The following is a 13,872-nucleotide window of genomic DNA, read 5'->3' as shown; positions in this document are numbered from 1 at the left end:
AGACAATGCAACTGCAAGGAGGAGGATGTAAAAAGAGTTGGAGGAGGCTGTGGTGCAGAGTCTAAAGGAAAGAGCAGGCTAGGTGGATATGTTAGGCAGGAAGTTAGGTATGAGCTTATGTGTGTGTGACAAAGGCCTCCGGAGAAGACTTCTATGTCCAGCATATGCATCCACATCTCAAAGTTACCCTGTTAATGCTTCAGGGACAGCCCAGTGTTCACATCCGGCCCTGCCCCCTTCCACCTGATAACCTGCCAGGGAAGATCCCTGCTCCTTCTGCCTGACAAATCTTCCACAGTCTCTCAGATGCAGCCCAGTATCTGCATTTCAAACACCCTGCTCCGGATCCCCATTCTCTAGGGGTCCTGCTCACCCTTCCTCTGAACCCAGGATGGTGCCAGCTAGGTTTCCTCCTGTCTGATACCTTCAAGGGAAAACTCAGATAGGAGCGTTTTAGTATTTACAGCCATAAAATCCTTTGTTTCAGGAGGAAATGTGTGAAGACAGAGACCCATCTCCTTAAAAACCCCTGGCCTCAACCAGACTGTGCGCTCAGCCCTCTGCCTCTCTGCTGAGCTGCCTGCCTGGCCTGGTCAGGTGTAATCTCTCTACTCAATCATGTAACCTCCCTCCCCCCCCCCCCCGCCCCCAGTCTCTCAGGCTCTGTCTGGAGGGGTGCCCATCCATCCTTATGGATGTTCCTTCCCTAATAAACCTTGCTATTTTACCTCCCACTACTCTCTGTCTCACGCCTGAATTCTTTCTTGCGCAAAGACAAGAACCCTGCAATTTCTCCGGTAACATTTTTGGCGACCCAGATGGGACTTTGAGAAGACATCGGAGGTCAGTATTCCTTCCCTCAAGCAGGACCGGATCTGTGGAAGTGACCGTTGAGTGTCCGGCACCCCACAGCTCTCCGAGAACCAGGAGTCCCCCAGCCACAGCTTAGCTACAGCCGAAACTCCAGAGGGATTGTAAGGAACGGGAGGGAAATTAGGAAGGGCAGTTGGCTGATAGCCTGGAGACCCCCTGAGCTCACTTTGGCTTCCTGGTGGCCCGACTGCAGCCCGAGGACCAGGTTTCTCTCTTGGAGGGACGCCTGCTCATGCTGCCTACTGCTACGCGAGCAGGGCTTAGCTTCGGTCGAGGCTAATATTGGCCCTCCAGGTAAACTCAGACAACTAGGTAGTGGGCAATCTTGAGCGATAGGAGATTTCAAACCCCACTCAGCCCCAGACATGAGGGCCTTTCCCTATGCTCTCTTCCAGCTGAGATTCGTAGGGGAAGGTGAGGGCAGTCGCTCACATCCTGTCCTCTGTTGCTTTTTGCCTTCCTCCTCCTCCCCCCCCACCCCGGGGGTCCCTCCCCACTCTTTTGCTCTCCTCGTCTGCATTCCTATACCACTGGCCAGGAGAAAGGGAGAGGGAAATTCCACAGGTCTCTCCACTTAAAGGAAAAAGCTGTTACCTGTTAACCCTTTCCAACCTGGTAGAAAGTTTTCCATCTTTGCAGCTTATGGTAGCTCTGGTGCGTCTTAAAGTTTTTGTGAACTATTACTGTAGCTAAGCTTTGATTGCCTGAGGACTGAATCTGGAAAGGAGCTAAAGTTAACTCTCTGTTTTAATTGACTGAGTGTTTGCAGTAGTCCTGATTGATCTGGCTTTGGTTGAATTATAGGAGGTTCCCAGCACTCGTGGTCAAACGGCGCACCTACCAACCCCACGGGGGTCCTGCCAGGCCCCGGTGTGCGCAGTCTTCTGTAAATGGGGGACCACAGCCTTTCTCTGCACTCTATTCCAGCCCATGTGGCCTGCCGCACCCAGGCAGGCAGAGCCAGATATCTCTAGGGAGAGCGCCCCCCCCCCCCCCAGGGCTGCTTTTTTTCCTCGCTAGGAGGAATTTCCAATTCAATACTACTGCTGGCTTTACCTAAGGGAGGGAGAACCGTAACCCATTAACTCTTTCCAACCTGATAGGTTTTTCTCTTTGCAGTTAATGGAAACCTAAGCAATGGGTCCATATGCTGATGAGCAGCTCTTTTCTGTGCTGCTGTCCCTGACTTAGCTGATAAGAGTTTTCACGTGACTTGAAGGTTTCGTGTTTTTCTATTTGTAGTACTGAGACTACGTTATTTGTCTTTAATGTTTGAGTGATTACCCAACTGATCAGAAATATACTAATTTTGGCTAAATGGTTTGACTCTCTGACAGCTTAAATTCTATACCGAGTCTTCCAACTTTGGGCTTCCAGTTGGATCCCTGGAACTCTCAAAGGATGAGACTCTAAATTTGTTAAAGTAACGGCTGCTTGAGTCAATTCAGATTATGTGAAGTGTATTAAAATGTTGTAAATGGTGTCAGATCTATGCTGTATTCATGTTTTTGCTTTCCAGCTAGAGTGGTCATATGAAAATGAGAGTAAATTCTGTGTATACAAGCATTTATTTTGTTAACTAAAGTAAGCCAATACAGATTGGTTCAGAGAATTGAGTTAATGCAAACGCCCTTCGGTTTTGCTCGGTTTTGCTCGGTTTGCTGGGTGGCTGACTTGCTCAGTTTTACATGTCTTTGATATGCTTTAAACTTGTTTCTCTTAACGATGAAGATCTTTTCAAAGTTGTAAACATGCACTAGTGTCCCTGTTGCTGCTCAGGTGTTATCCTTATGTTACTTAAAAGCATGGGAAATGTAATTTTGACTTTTAATTCAGATAATGGTGTGGCATTCATTAATAACTGTTTTAAGTTATCTAGGCATCGGTGCTAAAACTTGGGAAAATGTATTATGTGTACTTTTAACATCTCAAATTTGATAAGAGAGACTGTTTGAGTTTGTTAGCATGTATTCTCATAGATTGTCTATACATGACAATTCAGGACTATGTAAAAGTAACTACAGAGTTGAGTGCTAATGCCAAAATTACACTGACCTAAAGTTGAAGTCTGATCTTCTGTTATAACAATGGGGTTTTTAAAAAATGTGCACTAATGTTAGTAAATATCTGGAAATGGTCTAAATCATAAATCTTGGAATCTGTTTTTGCAAAAACTGTAACGTCTCTTTTTAACAGTGTCTGCTTAATCGGTTACTCTGCCTGTCGCTCCCCGTCTTCGTGGAGGAACGACACAGGACCCTGCGCTGTTCTTTTATCTGCTCGGCCCTTCCCGGGTTTGCTGCTGGTTCTTCCCGGGTTGGCTACCGTCCCTTCCACCTCCGTGGAAGGGCGGTTCCCCCTGCCACTTTCCCCACTTCCGCCGGGGAGCGGCACACCACCGGCCGGCTCTCTCGGGGGCTGCACAGGTGTTCCTTCAGATAGATGTTCCTTGGTGCATGTTGTCTCTCTCCTCCTTTATAGTCCTCTTCACCAATCCATGCTCTGCTACCCACACGCCGAGTATGCTGCTCTCCTCCAATCAGGAGCAGATCCTGCTGTTTATTGGTTGAACTGGAGGCAGCTGTGTAGAAGCTGTTTCCTCCTCTCCCAGCGCCATATTGTGGGAGAGCAGATGCATAGAATAAGTCTTAATTCCAGTAACTTAGTCTAGTCCGAGTTGCTCCCAGTTGCTCCCCACACTGCCATTTCTAAAGTTAGGTCCTTTTTGACTGTTAAACAATTCTGATTTATGTGATGATTTTGTGTGCTAACTCTAATGTTCAAGGTTTTTATTTCTGGTTTATTTGACAACAAGAGACATAGAATTCATGTTCTGCCAAAGTAATCTATTGTGTACTCTACTGTCTCTGTTATTAGATCTGGTCTAAAAGTGTTAAAATCACCCTAAATTAATGGCTATCATTTCAGGATGTTAAGGAATTCTATTTTGACCAGATACTCTAAGTTCTCTTGGCACCTTTAACAGACTTTCTGAAAATCAAAGTTCTAAATTCTCTGGACTTTTGGTATCTCCAGAGGGCCCCTGGAGATGTCAAAAGATATATCTCTCATCTTGCAGAAATAATAACCAATCGGGCTGTTTAGATTAAAAGTGGTGCCAAGATGTGAAATGATGCTAAACTTCAGTTATAAACATGTTTCTTTCTAGCTGCTCCAGTCTCTGGCTCAGAAGCCAGATCTTTTAAAGAGGGACTGACATAGTCTCCGTCCAGCTAACGCTGAATAACAGGCATTGCTAGTTCAAATGTACTGCTAGTTCAAATGTGGATCAAACGGGAGGTCTAGCCAAAAGGGAGAAAGTGTTCCAAAACAGACTTAGAGACGACGGGAGATGGTTATGCAGCAGATGCTAGAGAACTGGGTTCCAGGAGCCCAAGAAAGCTCTAGTGTCCACAGGCTACACGGTGAAAGCCCGGAAGCCCCAAAACCTAAACTTATGGGTTACATGGTAATACTAGTTAAACCCGGAAACCCAGGCCCATAACCCACTGGCTACATGGTAAATACCCGGAAGCCAAAGGATGGCAGAGGCGTCTGCCACAATTTCTCCTCTAAGTCAGGCCACGCAGTAAGCACTGGTCAAACGCCAGTTAAATCTGAAAGCCCAGGAAGTCAGGCTAGAGGCCCAACTTGCTGCCTCGCTTCTCCTCTTTTCTCTTCCAGAAGGGAAGTTACTACGGTTCTGCAGGACTCTCCACTGTGATGTACGGTTTGATCCCCAGACCTTATGTAAGGGATGACTGACCTTTCCTGTAATAATGCCTGGCCACAGTACAGAGGACCAAACAGCATAGCCAGAATAAGAGGTTAAAATGTGACAGCTAGATTGATTTTTCAGTGTACGCGGTAAATGGGCAGAACTTCCCTTTTAAACCAAACTGAGGGATAGATAGGAAATTGCACTGATGACCTCAAAGTATACAAAAGCAGGTCACCACAGTTGATCTTACCTAAAAGGTCATAGTTCTCCTCATGGGCACGGTTTTAAATCGCAGGAAAATACTAAGTGTCAGAATTTGCCCATGACCATAGTTTTCTAGCTCACCCTGATGATATTAAAAAAATCACCAAAAATCAGGGTTGGGTTGAGCACCCCCTTGACTGACATCATAGAGGCTGCCTCCTTGGTCTACTTTATTAGAGACCAGGAGAACGAGGAGCAAGCAAGCAGCAGAGGATGGGCAACAGGCCAATCAATGGCTGCTTTACACGGTGATCTGCTGTCAAGGAGACCCAGCAAGGCCAGTGCACCCCAAACAGCACCTGTTGCTGATATAAGGAGCCAGGGCATTGGGCAAGCAGCTGTCACGACAGAAACTGCCTTCTGTCAGCTCTGCCAAGAGCATGGTCACTGGACACGGAACTGCCCTGGGTGTCGAAGGACTCCTGGTTCAGAACCACAGACCTCGTGGCACCAAGCTAAAAAAGCCTTTGGCTCTGCCCAGCCTCTGCCCAGCTTCCAGCTCCAGCCACTGCTATCGAGGGGATGGCCTAGGGTCAGTGAAACATAAGTTGCCTATCTCTATCAGCCTCCTATTCAGCTCTCCTCCTAGTCCAGCCATGTAATACAAGTCAACAGGGTGCCTCCCTTAAAGGAGATTTGCATCTCTTGCAATTCTCTTCCAGCACCCCATGGATAGGTCTGGGCCTCACACACCCAGCCAGGCCTTAAAAGTCTATCCAATAACATTAAGCTTAGAAAGCCCTCCCTGCCAATTCCTAAAAACAGGGATTTTAGTAACAGCTAACTCAGATAGTCCTGCACCTATTTGGACAGGTCCTCACTGAGGACTTAAAGGGCCTATCTCTTGAGGGGGGTGCACAATAATCCATAATGTAGATGGTTAAATGTAAATGATTTGTTAGTCTGCCTCCTTTCCCAGCCTGAGACTCTAGTCTTGTACATTGGCTTAACTTCCTAGCAAAACTAGCTACTAGGTATCCAGAGGAAAGCAAAGCATTGCTAGTCCATTAGAGTGTTAATTATTTAACCCTTATCCTCACCCCTAGGGAGAGAAAACCTGCCCCAGAGAGGATATGGGCCATTCAGCAAATTCCTACTTCTGCAAACTTCAGGCAGTCCCAGTTTTCTCTATCAGGTTCCTAGATACAGGAAAACAGCACAGTTCCTAAACCAGGCTCTCGACAGGGAGCCAAAGCAGAGCCCCCTCCTTTGGGGGAAAGAGCAAACCACAGCCTTTGCTCAGCTAAAGGATGCTATGACTAAAGCCCTGTGCTAGGACTGCCAAATCCAGAGAGACCCTCCCAGCTGTACATCACTGGGAGGCAGGGAGTCACCTTAGGAGGGTTAGCTCAGGATCTAGGACCTGTTAAGCAACCTGTGGGCTACTTTTCTAAAACCTTAGACACGGTTGCACGAGGATGGTCTCACTGCCTAAAGACAACGTGGCAGCAGCTGCCTTGCTGGCAGAGGAGGTATCTAGAATTACAGTGGGACAAGACATCGCCCTTTATACCCTACATCAAATAAGTTCTCTATTAGAGCAAAAGGGCTCTCACTGGCTCACAGATAGTAGAATACTAAAATATCAAGTCCTCCTCCTAGAAAACCCTCAGGTAAAAATAAGGCATTGCTCTACTCTAACCCAGGGGGAAGGTGGTCCCCTCCACTCCTGTACTGAGACTATAGACTTGACCTATGCCAGCAGAAGGGACCTAAAAGACAGCTCCCTGACTAACACAGATGAAGTTTGGTTCACAGACGGAAGCAGCTTTGTCAAACGGGACCTGCTTCTCAGGGTATGCAACAGTTACGGCATGGCACGTTATTGAAGCGTGCTCTGCCCCCAGGATCAGTTAGCAGAACTGATGACTTAACTAGAGCTCTAGAACTAGGTAAGGACAAGAGAAAATAACTCCCAGGGGTCTATACAACAAAAGGGAACTTACCCCAAGGAAGGCTGGAAAACAGATTTTACACAGCCTCTGTCAATGGTTAGGTACCTACCTGCTTGTACTTATAGGCACCTTTACTGGATGGGTAAAAGCCTTCCCAACCAGAACTAAAAGAGCTCAGGAAGTGACCAAAACTCTCCTAAAGGAAGTTATCCCACGCTTTGGTCTTGCAAAATCTTTACAAAGCGACAATGGTTCTTCCCTCATCTTCCAGGTTACACAAGGGATTTGTAAGGTCCTAGGAATAACCTGGCACCTTCACTCTGCATGGAGACCTCAGTCTCCCAGTAAGGTAGAAAGAGCCAACCAGACTCTATGGAAAACACCACAAGTATAAAAATGTGTGCTTGGTAAGGAAGGTTAGAAAGGAAAGAGTGTTCTTGGTAATGAAGGTTAGAAGAAAAGAGTTTTTTAATAAGGAAAGGAAATGGTTTGTAAAAATGACTTTATCCTAATGGCTAGTTTACTCTAGACTGGAATGAAAATGATGAAATGTTTCAAGTAAGTTAAAGAGGGTGTGCGGAAGTCACAAAAGGCTATAAAAAAATATTGGACATGCTAACTGCTGCTCCAGGAGCTGTCTGTGCCATGTTCCAGGAAGAATGTCATCTCTGGGTCAATCAGACTGGACAGGTACAAACCCAAATTTGTGCTTTTCCTGGACAAAGTCAAACAGCTCCAGGACCAGGCCAAGCAGGGCTGGGATTTCTGGCCTGACATCTGGTCATGGAAATCCTGGCTATTTCCTCTCCTTGGCCCAATAACGTCTGTAATCTTGCTACTTCTCTTTGGACCGTGTGTTTTTAATGCCCTTGTTTGTTTTGTCTCTAACAGAATAAAAGCTGTCAAACTCCAAATGGTCGTCAGACAAGGCTTCCAGCCCATTCCACTGGACGACCTGAGCAGCCCTCTGGACCCAGCAGCACAGTCTTTCCAAGGCCACTGTTACACACCATAAGACAGGTAGCAAGAGGAAATACCCAAATCCCCCTCAACGCCCACATGCCAGCTTCGAAGAAGTTACAGAAAATGGAACTCCATCCATAATCCCAAAGAAGAATTTGGGGTATACCTCTTGAGGGGGGAATGTTAGGCAGGAAGTTAGGTATGAGCTTATGTGTGTGTGACAAAGGCCTCCGGAGAAGACTTCTATGTCCAGCATATGCATCCACATCTCAAAGTTACCCCGTTAATGCTTCAGGGACAGCCCAGTGTTCACATCCGGCCCTGCCCCCTTCTACCTGATAACCTGCCAGGTGGAGATCCCCACCCTTCTGCCTGACAAATCTTTCACAATCTCCCAGATGTAGCCCAGTATCTGCATTTCAAACACCCTGCTCCGGATCCCCATTCTCTAGGGGTCCTGCTCACCCTTCCTCTGAACCCAGGATGGCGCCATCTAGGCTTCCTCCTGTCTGATACCTTCAAGGGAAAACTCAGATAGGAGCTTCTTAGTATTTACAGCCATAAAATCCTTTGTTTCAGGAGGAAATGTGTGAAGACAGAGACCCATCTCCTTAAAAACCCCTGGCCTCAACCAGACTGTGCGCTCAGCCCTCTGCCTCTCTGCTGAGCTGCCTGCCTGGCCTGGTCAGGTGTAATCTCTCTACTCAATCATGTAACCTCCCTCCCCCCCCCCCCGCCCCCAGTCTCTCAGGCTCTGTCTGGAGGGGTGCCCATCCATCCTTATGGATGTTCCTTCCCTAATAAACCTTGCTATTTTACCTCCCACTACTCTCTGTCTCACACCTGAATTCTTTCTTGCACGAAGACAAGAACCCTGCAATTTCTCTGGTAACAGATACAGAGAAAGAGAGGTATTCAGGATGGATACAAGGCAGGAATCCACAAGGCCCCAGTGATCCAGGCAGGACCTGGAATGGTCAGAGCATGCAGTAGGAGAGCCTTAGGGTGCAGAGATGTACCAAGGACAAAAGGAAGATTGGGGCTGGATCTAAGAGGGATTTAATGCCCAATTAAATAGTTGACAACTCAAACCCACCAGAGGGAGAAGGGAACGTGGTCAGATCTGTGTTCTGGCACAAACAGTAAGGGCAGATTGGCAGGATGTCAAGATGTTACCAGAGAAATTGCAGGGTTCTTGTCTTTGCGCAAGAAAGAATTCAGGTGTGAGACAGCATAGTGGTAAGTAAGAGTAGCAAAGTTTATTAGGGAAGGGACATCCATAAGAACGGATGGGCACCTCTCCAGACAGGACCTGGGTGAGAGTGCAGTTGCTCGGACTGGGGGGGTGGGGAAGGAGCAAGGTTACATGGTTGAGTGGAGAGATTACACCTGGCCAGACCAGGGGGCCGACTCAGCAGAGAGGCAGAGGGCTGAGCGCCTCATCTGGTTGAGGGCTGGGGCGGGGGGGGGGGGGGGGGGTGTTAAGGAGATGGGTCTTGCTTCCCCACCTCTGCTCCTCTTGGAACAAAGGACTTTTTGGATGTAAATAGAAAAACTTCTATCTGAGTTTTCCCCTGAAGGTATCAGGAGGAAGCCCAGCTGGGCCATCCTGGGTTCAGAGGAAGGGTGAGCAAGACCCCCTGGAGAATGGGGATCCAGGGAGCAGGGTGTTTGAAATGCAGATACTGGGCTGCATCTGGGAGATTGTGGAAGATTTGTCAGGCAGAAGGGTGGGGACCCCCACCTGGCAGGTTATCAGGTAGAAGGGGGCAGGGCAGGATGGGAAGGCCAGGCTGTCCCTGAAACATTGTCAGGATGACTCTGAGATGCAGATACATATGCTGGACATAGATGTCTTCTCTTTAGGCTTTATGTCACACACACATAAACTCATAACTGACTTCCTACCTAACAAAGATGAGGACAAGAAGACTGGAGGCCAGTGCAATTCCAGGCACAGATCATGAGGACTTAGACACAGACCAGCGGTTCTCAATGGAAGAGCAACTTTGCCTCCCAGAAAATGCACTGTCTGGAGACATTTCTGGTTGACAACCAGGGTGGTGGCCAGTACTGGTGTGTGATGGGCAGAGGCCAGGAGTGGATTCTACAATGCTCAGGCCAGTTACAACCTGCAACAGAGTTACCAGGTTCAAAATACCCACAGCGTTGAGGTTGAAAGCCCCTGATATACGGGATGATCAGAAAGATGTGTGACATGGGGAAGAAACCCAAAACTCCTCAGGAATTAGAACAGAAAAGCCTTTGTAGCCAGTCAGACCCCAGCAAGAGCTTAGGTGCTTTCCCTGGGTGAGACTGCGAGCTTTTTCTCTTTGGGGTTGGTTTCTTACCAGTGGTGTTGATATAGGCTAGGCCAGCAGCTAGTTTAGGATCTGCCAGCTGGAGGTACCTGTAGGCCATTATCTACCCCCACCCCACCCCATGTGTAATTCTCTCCTACTTGTCAATCAAAACACTCCCTTTCCCAAGATGCATCTGTTTCATCCAGGACCTGGAAAAAGGCACCATGAAAATATGCATATTAAGCTGCACGTGCAATTTATGGAGGCACCATAAAACTCCCAGTGCCTTCATGCCTGCAGAGGCACTCTCCCCAGCTCATAAAAGGAGGTGCTGTCTCCCTCGCTCACTCACTCGCTCTGATTCTCCTCCCCCACCCCTTTCTCCCTTTGAGCCTGTCACCAGAGGAAAGAGCTGCAGAAGCCGTGAAAGAAGTCTGTCTTCACCCAAGAAAGAATTCAGGTGTGAGACAGAGTGAAGTGATGTGGTTTTATTGGGGATAGGGCGTTCGTCAGAACAGTAGGGACAGATAGAGAGAGCCCAGTCCCTGGGACTGGGGGGGAGTGAGGTCACATGGTTGGATGGAGAGAATACACCTGGCAGGCCAGCAGAGAGCAGCGAGCTGAGCACACAGTTTTTGTTAGGGTTCCTGGTTTTTAAGGGAGTCTAACCAGTTCCCCCTCTCCTCCAGGACAAAGGGTGGGGAGTCCTGGTGGAAGGGTTTGTTGAGTGAAGATTAGCAAATTCCCCAGATTTGCTGGCACCTGTGCAGAGTAGGGGGGCTTCCCTTAGGGCATCTGTGAAGGTTTTGTTGCCCTGTGTTATTAGGACAGCTAACCCATCTGGTCCTGAGGAGAGAGAATTCTCCCGGGAGCTTTCCTTGGGGGAGGGGCTGGGACCACCTGGGGGGTGATCAGGGTCTGGGCAGGACTTTGAAGTGCAAGATGCTGGGCTTCTGTAGCTTCCTCAATAGGTGCTGGTCTTCAGGCCCTTCTCACACACAGACATGCTAATTTCTAACTTCCTGTCTAACAGGCCCACTTCCCACTCATGAAGGGAATTTCTCTGTGTGGGACAACCCATGCTCGTGTGTGTGTGTGTGTGTGTGTGTGTGTGTGTGCAATCTTTCTCACCTTTTAAATGTTATCACTTCTATACTTTATATGTGCCTGTACTTGGAATGCTTCTCTGGGTACAAGGCAAGAGCCTGGAAAAAAAATTAATAATCCACTCCCCCCACTTCGTATCTGTAGTCAATGACAGATGGAGAGGACACCTCACCAGTGAAGGCGGGTGGTGGGGTGCCAGCTCAGTGCGTGAGCCAGGCTCATCTCTCCAGAGCAAATGCAAGCCCAGGGCTGCCTGCAAAACCTGCTGGTTCTGGAATCCTCAATTCCCGAGACAAACAGCAGCTCACAGAGAGAGGAGCAAGAAGCCCTTGGAAAGAAAATTAAAAAACTGTTAAAGACAGAGGGGTGAATGAGAAGCCTTGCAAGGAAACTGTTTTGTTCATAAAATAGCTGTGATCTAAAAGGGCTCTCCAATCTTAGGGAGCAAGGCAAGGAGAAAAATCTAGAAGCACTGGCACACACTGACCACACCACAAGGTCACTCCACATTCACATCTGCCCAGCCAGGACCCCTAGCAGAAGTAACTATAATCATTGTCACCATCACAGCCAGCAGTGAAGTGCTATGCAGACCTGTGATCTCATTCGGTCCTCTCTACAACTTCATCACACACTTACCAGCTGCTCTTCCATTTTACAAATGAGAAAAACTGAGATTTAAAAAGCTAAGTGCTTTGTGGCCAGCATTGTAATGCAGCGAGTAAAGCTGCCACTTGCAACTCTGGCATCCCTTATTGCTGCCAGTTCATGTCCCGGCTGTTCCACTTCCAATCCAGCTCCATGCTGATGCCCTGGGAAAAGCAGGAAAAGATGGCCAGAGTGTTTGGGCCCCTACCACCCATGTGGGAGACCGAGATGAAGTTCCTGGCTCCTGGATTTGGCCCAGCCCAGTTTGGGGAGTGAACAAGTGGACGCAAGATATCTCGCTTTCTCTCCCTCTCTTGCTATAACTCTGACTTTCAAATTAAATACATAAATCTTTTTTTTTTTTTTTTTTGACAGGCAGAGTGGACAGTGAGAGAGAGAGACAGAGAGAAAGGTCTTCCTTTGCCGTTGGTTCACCCTCCAATGGCCGCCGAGGCCAGCATGCTGCAGCCAGTGCACCGCGCTGATCCGATGGCAGGAGCCAGGTGCTTCCCCTGGTCTCCCATGGGGTGCAGGGCCCAAGCACTTGGGCCATCCTCCACTGCACTCCCGGGCCACAGCAGAGAGCTGGCCTGGAAGAGGGGCAACCGGGACAGAATCCGGCGCCCCGACTGGGACTAGAACCCGGTGTGCAGGCACCGCAAGGCAGAGGATTAGCCTAGTGAGCCACGGCGCCGGCCTTACATAAATCTTAAAAAAAAAAAAAAAAATTTCAGGGCCTGTACTGTGACAAACTGGCTAAAGCCACCGCCTACAGCTCCGACATCTCATATGGGTGTCGATTTGAGTCCTGGCTGCTCCACTTCCCATCCAGCTCTCTGCTACGGCCTAGGAAAGCAGTGGGAGACAGTCCAAGTGCTTGGGCCCCTGTACCCGTGTGGGAGACCCGGAAGAAGCTCCTGGATCCTGGCTTTGGATCACTGTGGCTCTGGCCATTGCAACCATTTGGGTAGTGAACAGCAGATGAAGACTTTTCTCTTTCTGCCCCTGCCTCTGCCTCTCTATAACTCTGCCTTTCAAATAAATAAATAAATACTTTTTTAAAAAAGTTAACTGCTTTATCCATATTATACAACTACAAGAAGCTGAGGCTGGATTCAAACCCAGGACCAACTGGGGCCAGCACTGTGGCACAGCGGGTTAATGCCCTGGCCTGAAGCACCAGCATCCCATATGGGAACCGGTTCGAGACCTGGCTGCTCCTCTTCCAACCCAGCTCTCTGCTATGGCCTGGGTGTTAGGAAAATGACGCAGGTGCAGTCTTATCTGTGGCATGATCTGCACCTTGATTTACATTTTATACCCCAATTCCTGCCGCCATTACTGAAAGCCAGGCAGCCACATGGCCCAAACTACCTGTGTCAAGCTCCACCCCCAACCTAATGGGATTGGCTAACTTCTACCTCACTGCCCACCCCCTGGAAAAGGTATATTAGACCCCCTTCCCAGACACACAACCTTTTTTCTCCTCCCTTCACCACCCTACCCCTCTGGTCTGTTGCGTTTTCCCCAATAAACCCTTTTCTTTACTCTGGTGTTCGGTGTGCTTTGTGACGGCTAACACTGGGATAGCAGTAGATGATGGCCCAAGTCCTTGGGCCCCTGCACCCATGTGGGAGACCCGGAAGAAGCTCTTGGCTCCTGGCTTTGGATCAGTGCAGCTCTGGCCGTTGCTGCCAATTGGGGACTGAACCAGCAGGTGGAAGACCTCTCTCTCTCTCTCTCTCTCTCTCTCTCTCTCTCCCTCCCTTTCAGGTCTCCCATGCGGGTGCAAGGGCTCAAGGATCTGAGCCATCCTCCACTGCTTTCCCAGACCACAGCAGAGAGCCCATTTGGGATGCCAGTACTGCAGGCAGCAGCTTTACCCACCACGCCACAGTGCCTGCCTCTCTCTCTGTCTCTGTGTCTGTCTGTCTCTCTCTCTCTCTCCCTCTCCCTCTCCTCTGTGTAACTCTGACTTTCAAATAAATAAATAAATCTTTAAAAACAAGCACATCCTGAGCCATACAAGGTCTCACATCCATCAACATGCATCCTATTCCCAAGATCAGCAAAAGACTTCAACTATTGCTTCCTGATT

The 13,872-nt window shown here is 48.6% G+C and overlaps 1 long non-coding RNA gene across 7 annotated transcripts; it reads left to right on the top strand.

Annotated features, from left to right (window-relative positions):
* The first annotated feature begins 630 nt into the window (after positions 1–630).
* Positions 631–8,546, top strand: LOC149125370 (uncharacterized). 7 transcript variants are annotated; one of them, XR_016211385.1, is made up of 3 exons: positions 631–843; positions 7,645–7,773; positions 8,296–8,546. It is a non-coding gene; the product is annotated as an uncharacterized LOC149125370 (long non-coding RNA). The 7 variants fall into 7 exon arrangements; XR_016211386.1 differs by lacking the exon at positions 631–843 and adding an exon at positions 962–1,167; XR_016211391.1 differs by lacking the exon at positions 631–843 and adding an exon at positions 1,264–1,287.
* Positions 8,547–13,872: the final 5,326 nt, after the last annotated feature.

This window comes from Oryctolagus cuniculus, chromosome 7 (genome assembly GCF_051225735.1).
Source record: "Oryctolagus cuniculus isolate XC-2025 breed Fujian yellow rabbit chromosome 7, ASM5122573v1, whole genome shotgun sequence".
In the NCBI taxonomy this organism is placed as follows: Eukaryota; Metazoa; Chordata; class Mammalia; order Lagomorpha; family Leporidae; genus Oryctolagus; species Oryctolagus cuniculus.
The sequence above is the reverse complement of the archived record's forward strand: the minus strand, read 5'-3'. Positions and strand labels throughout refer to the sequence as shown.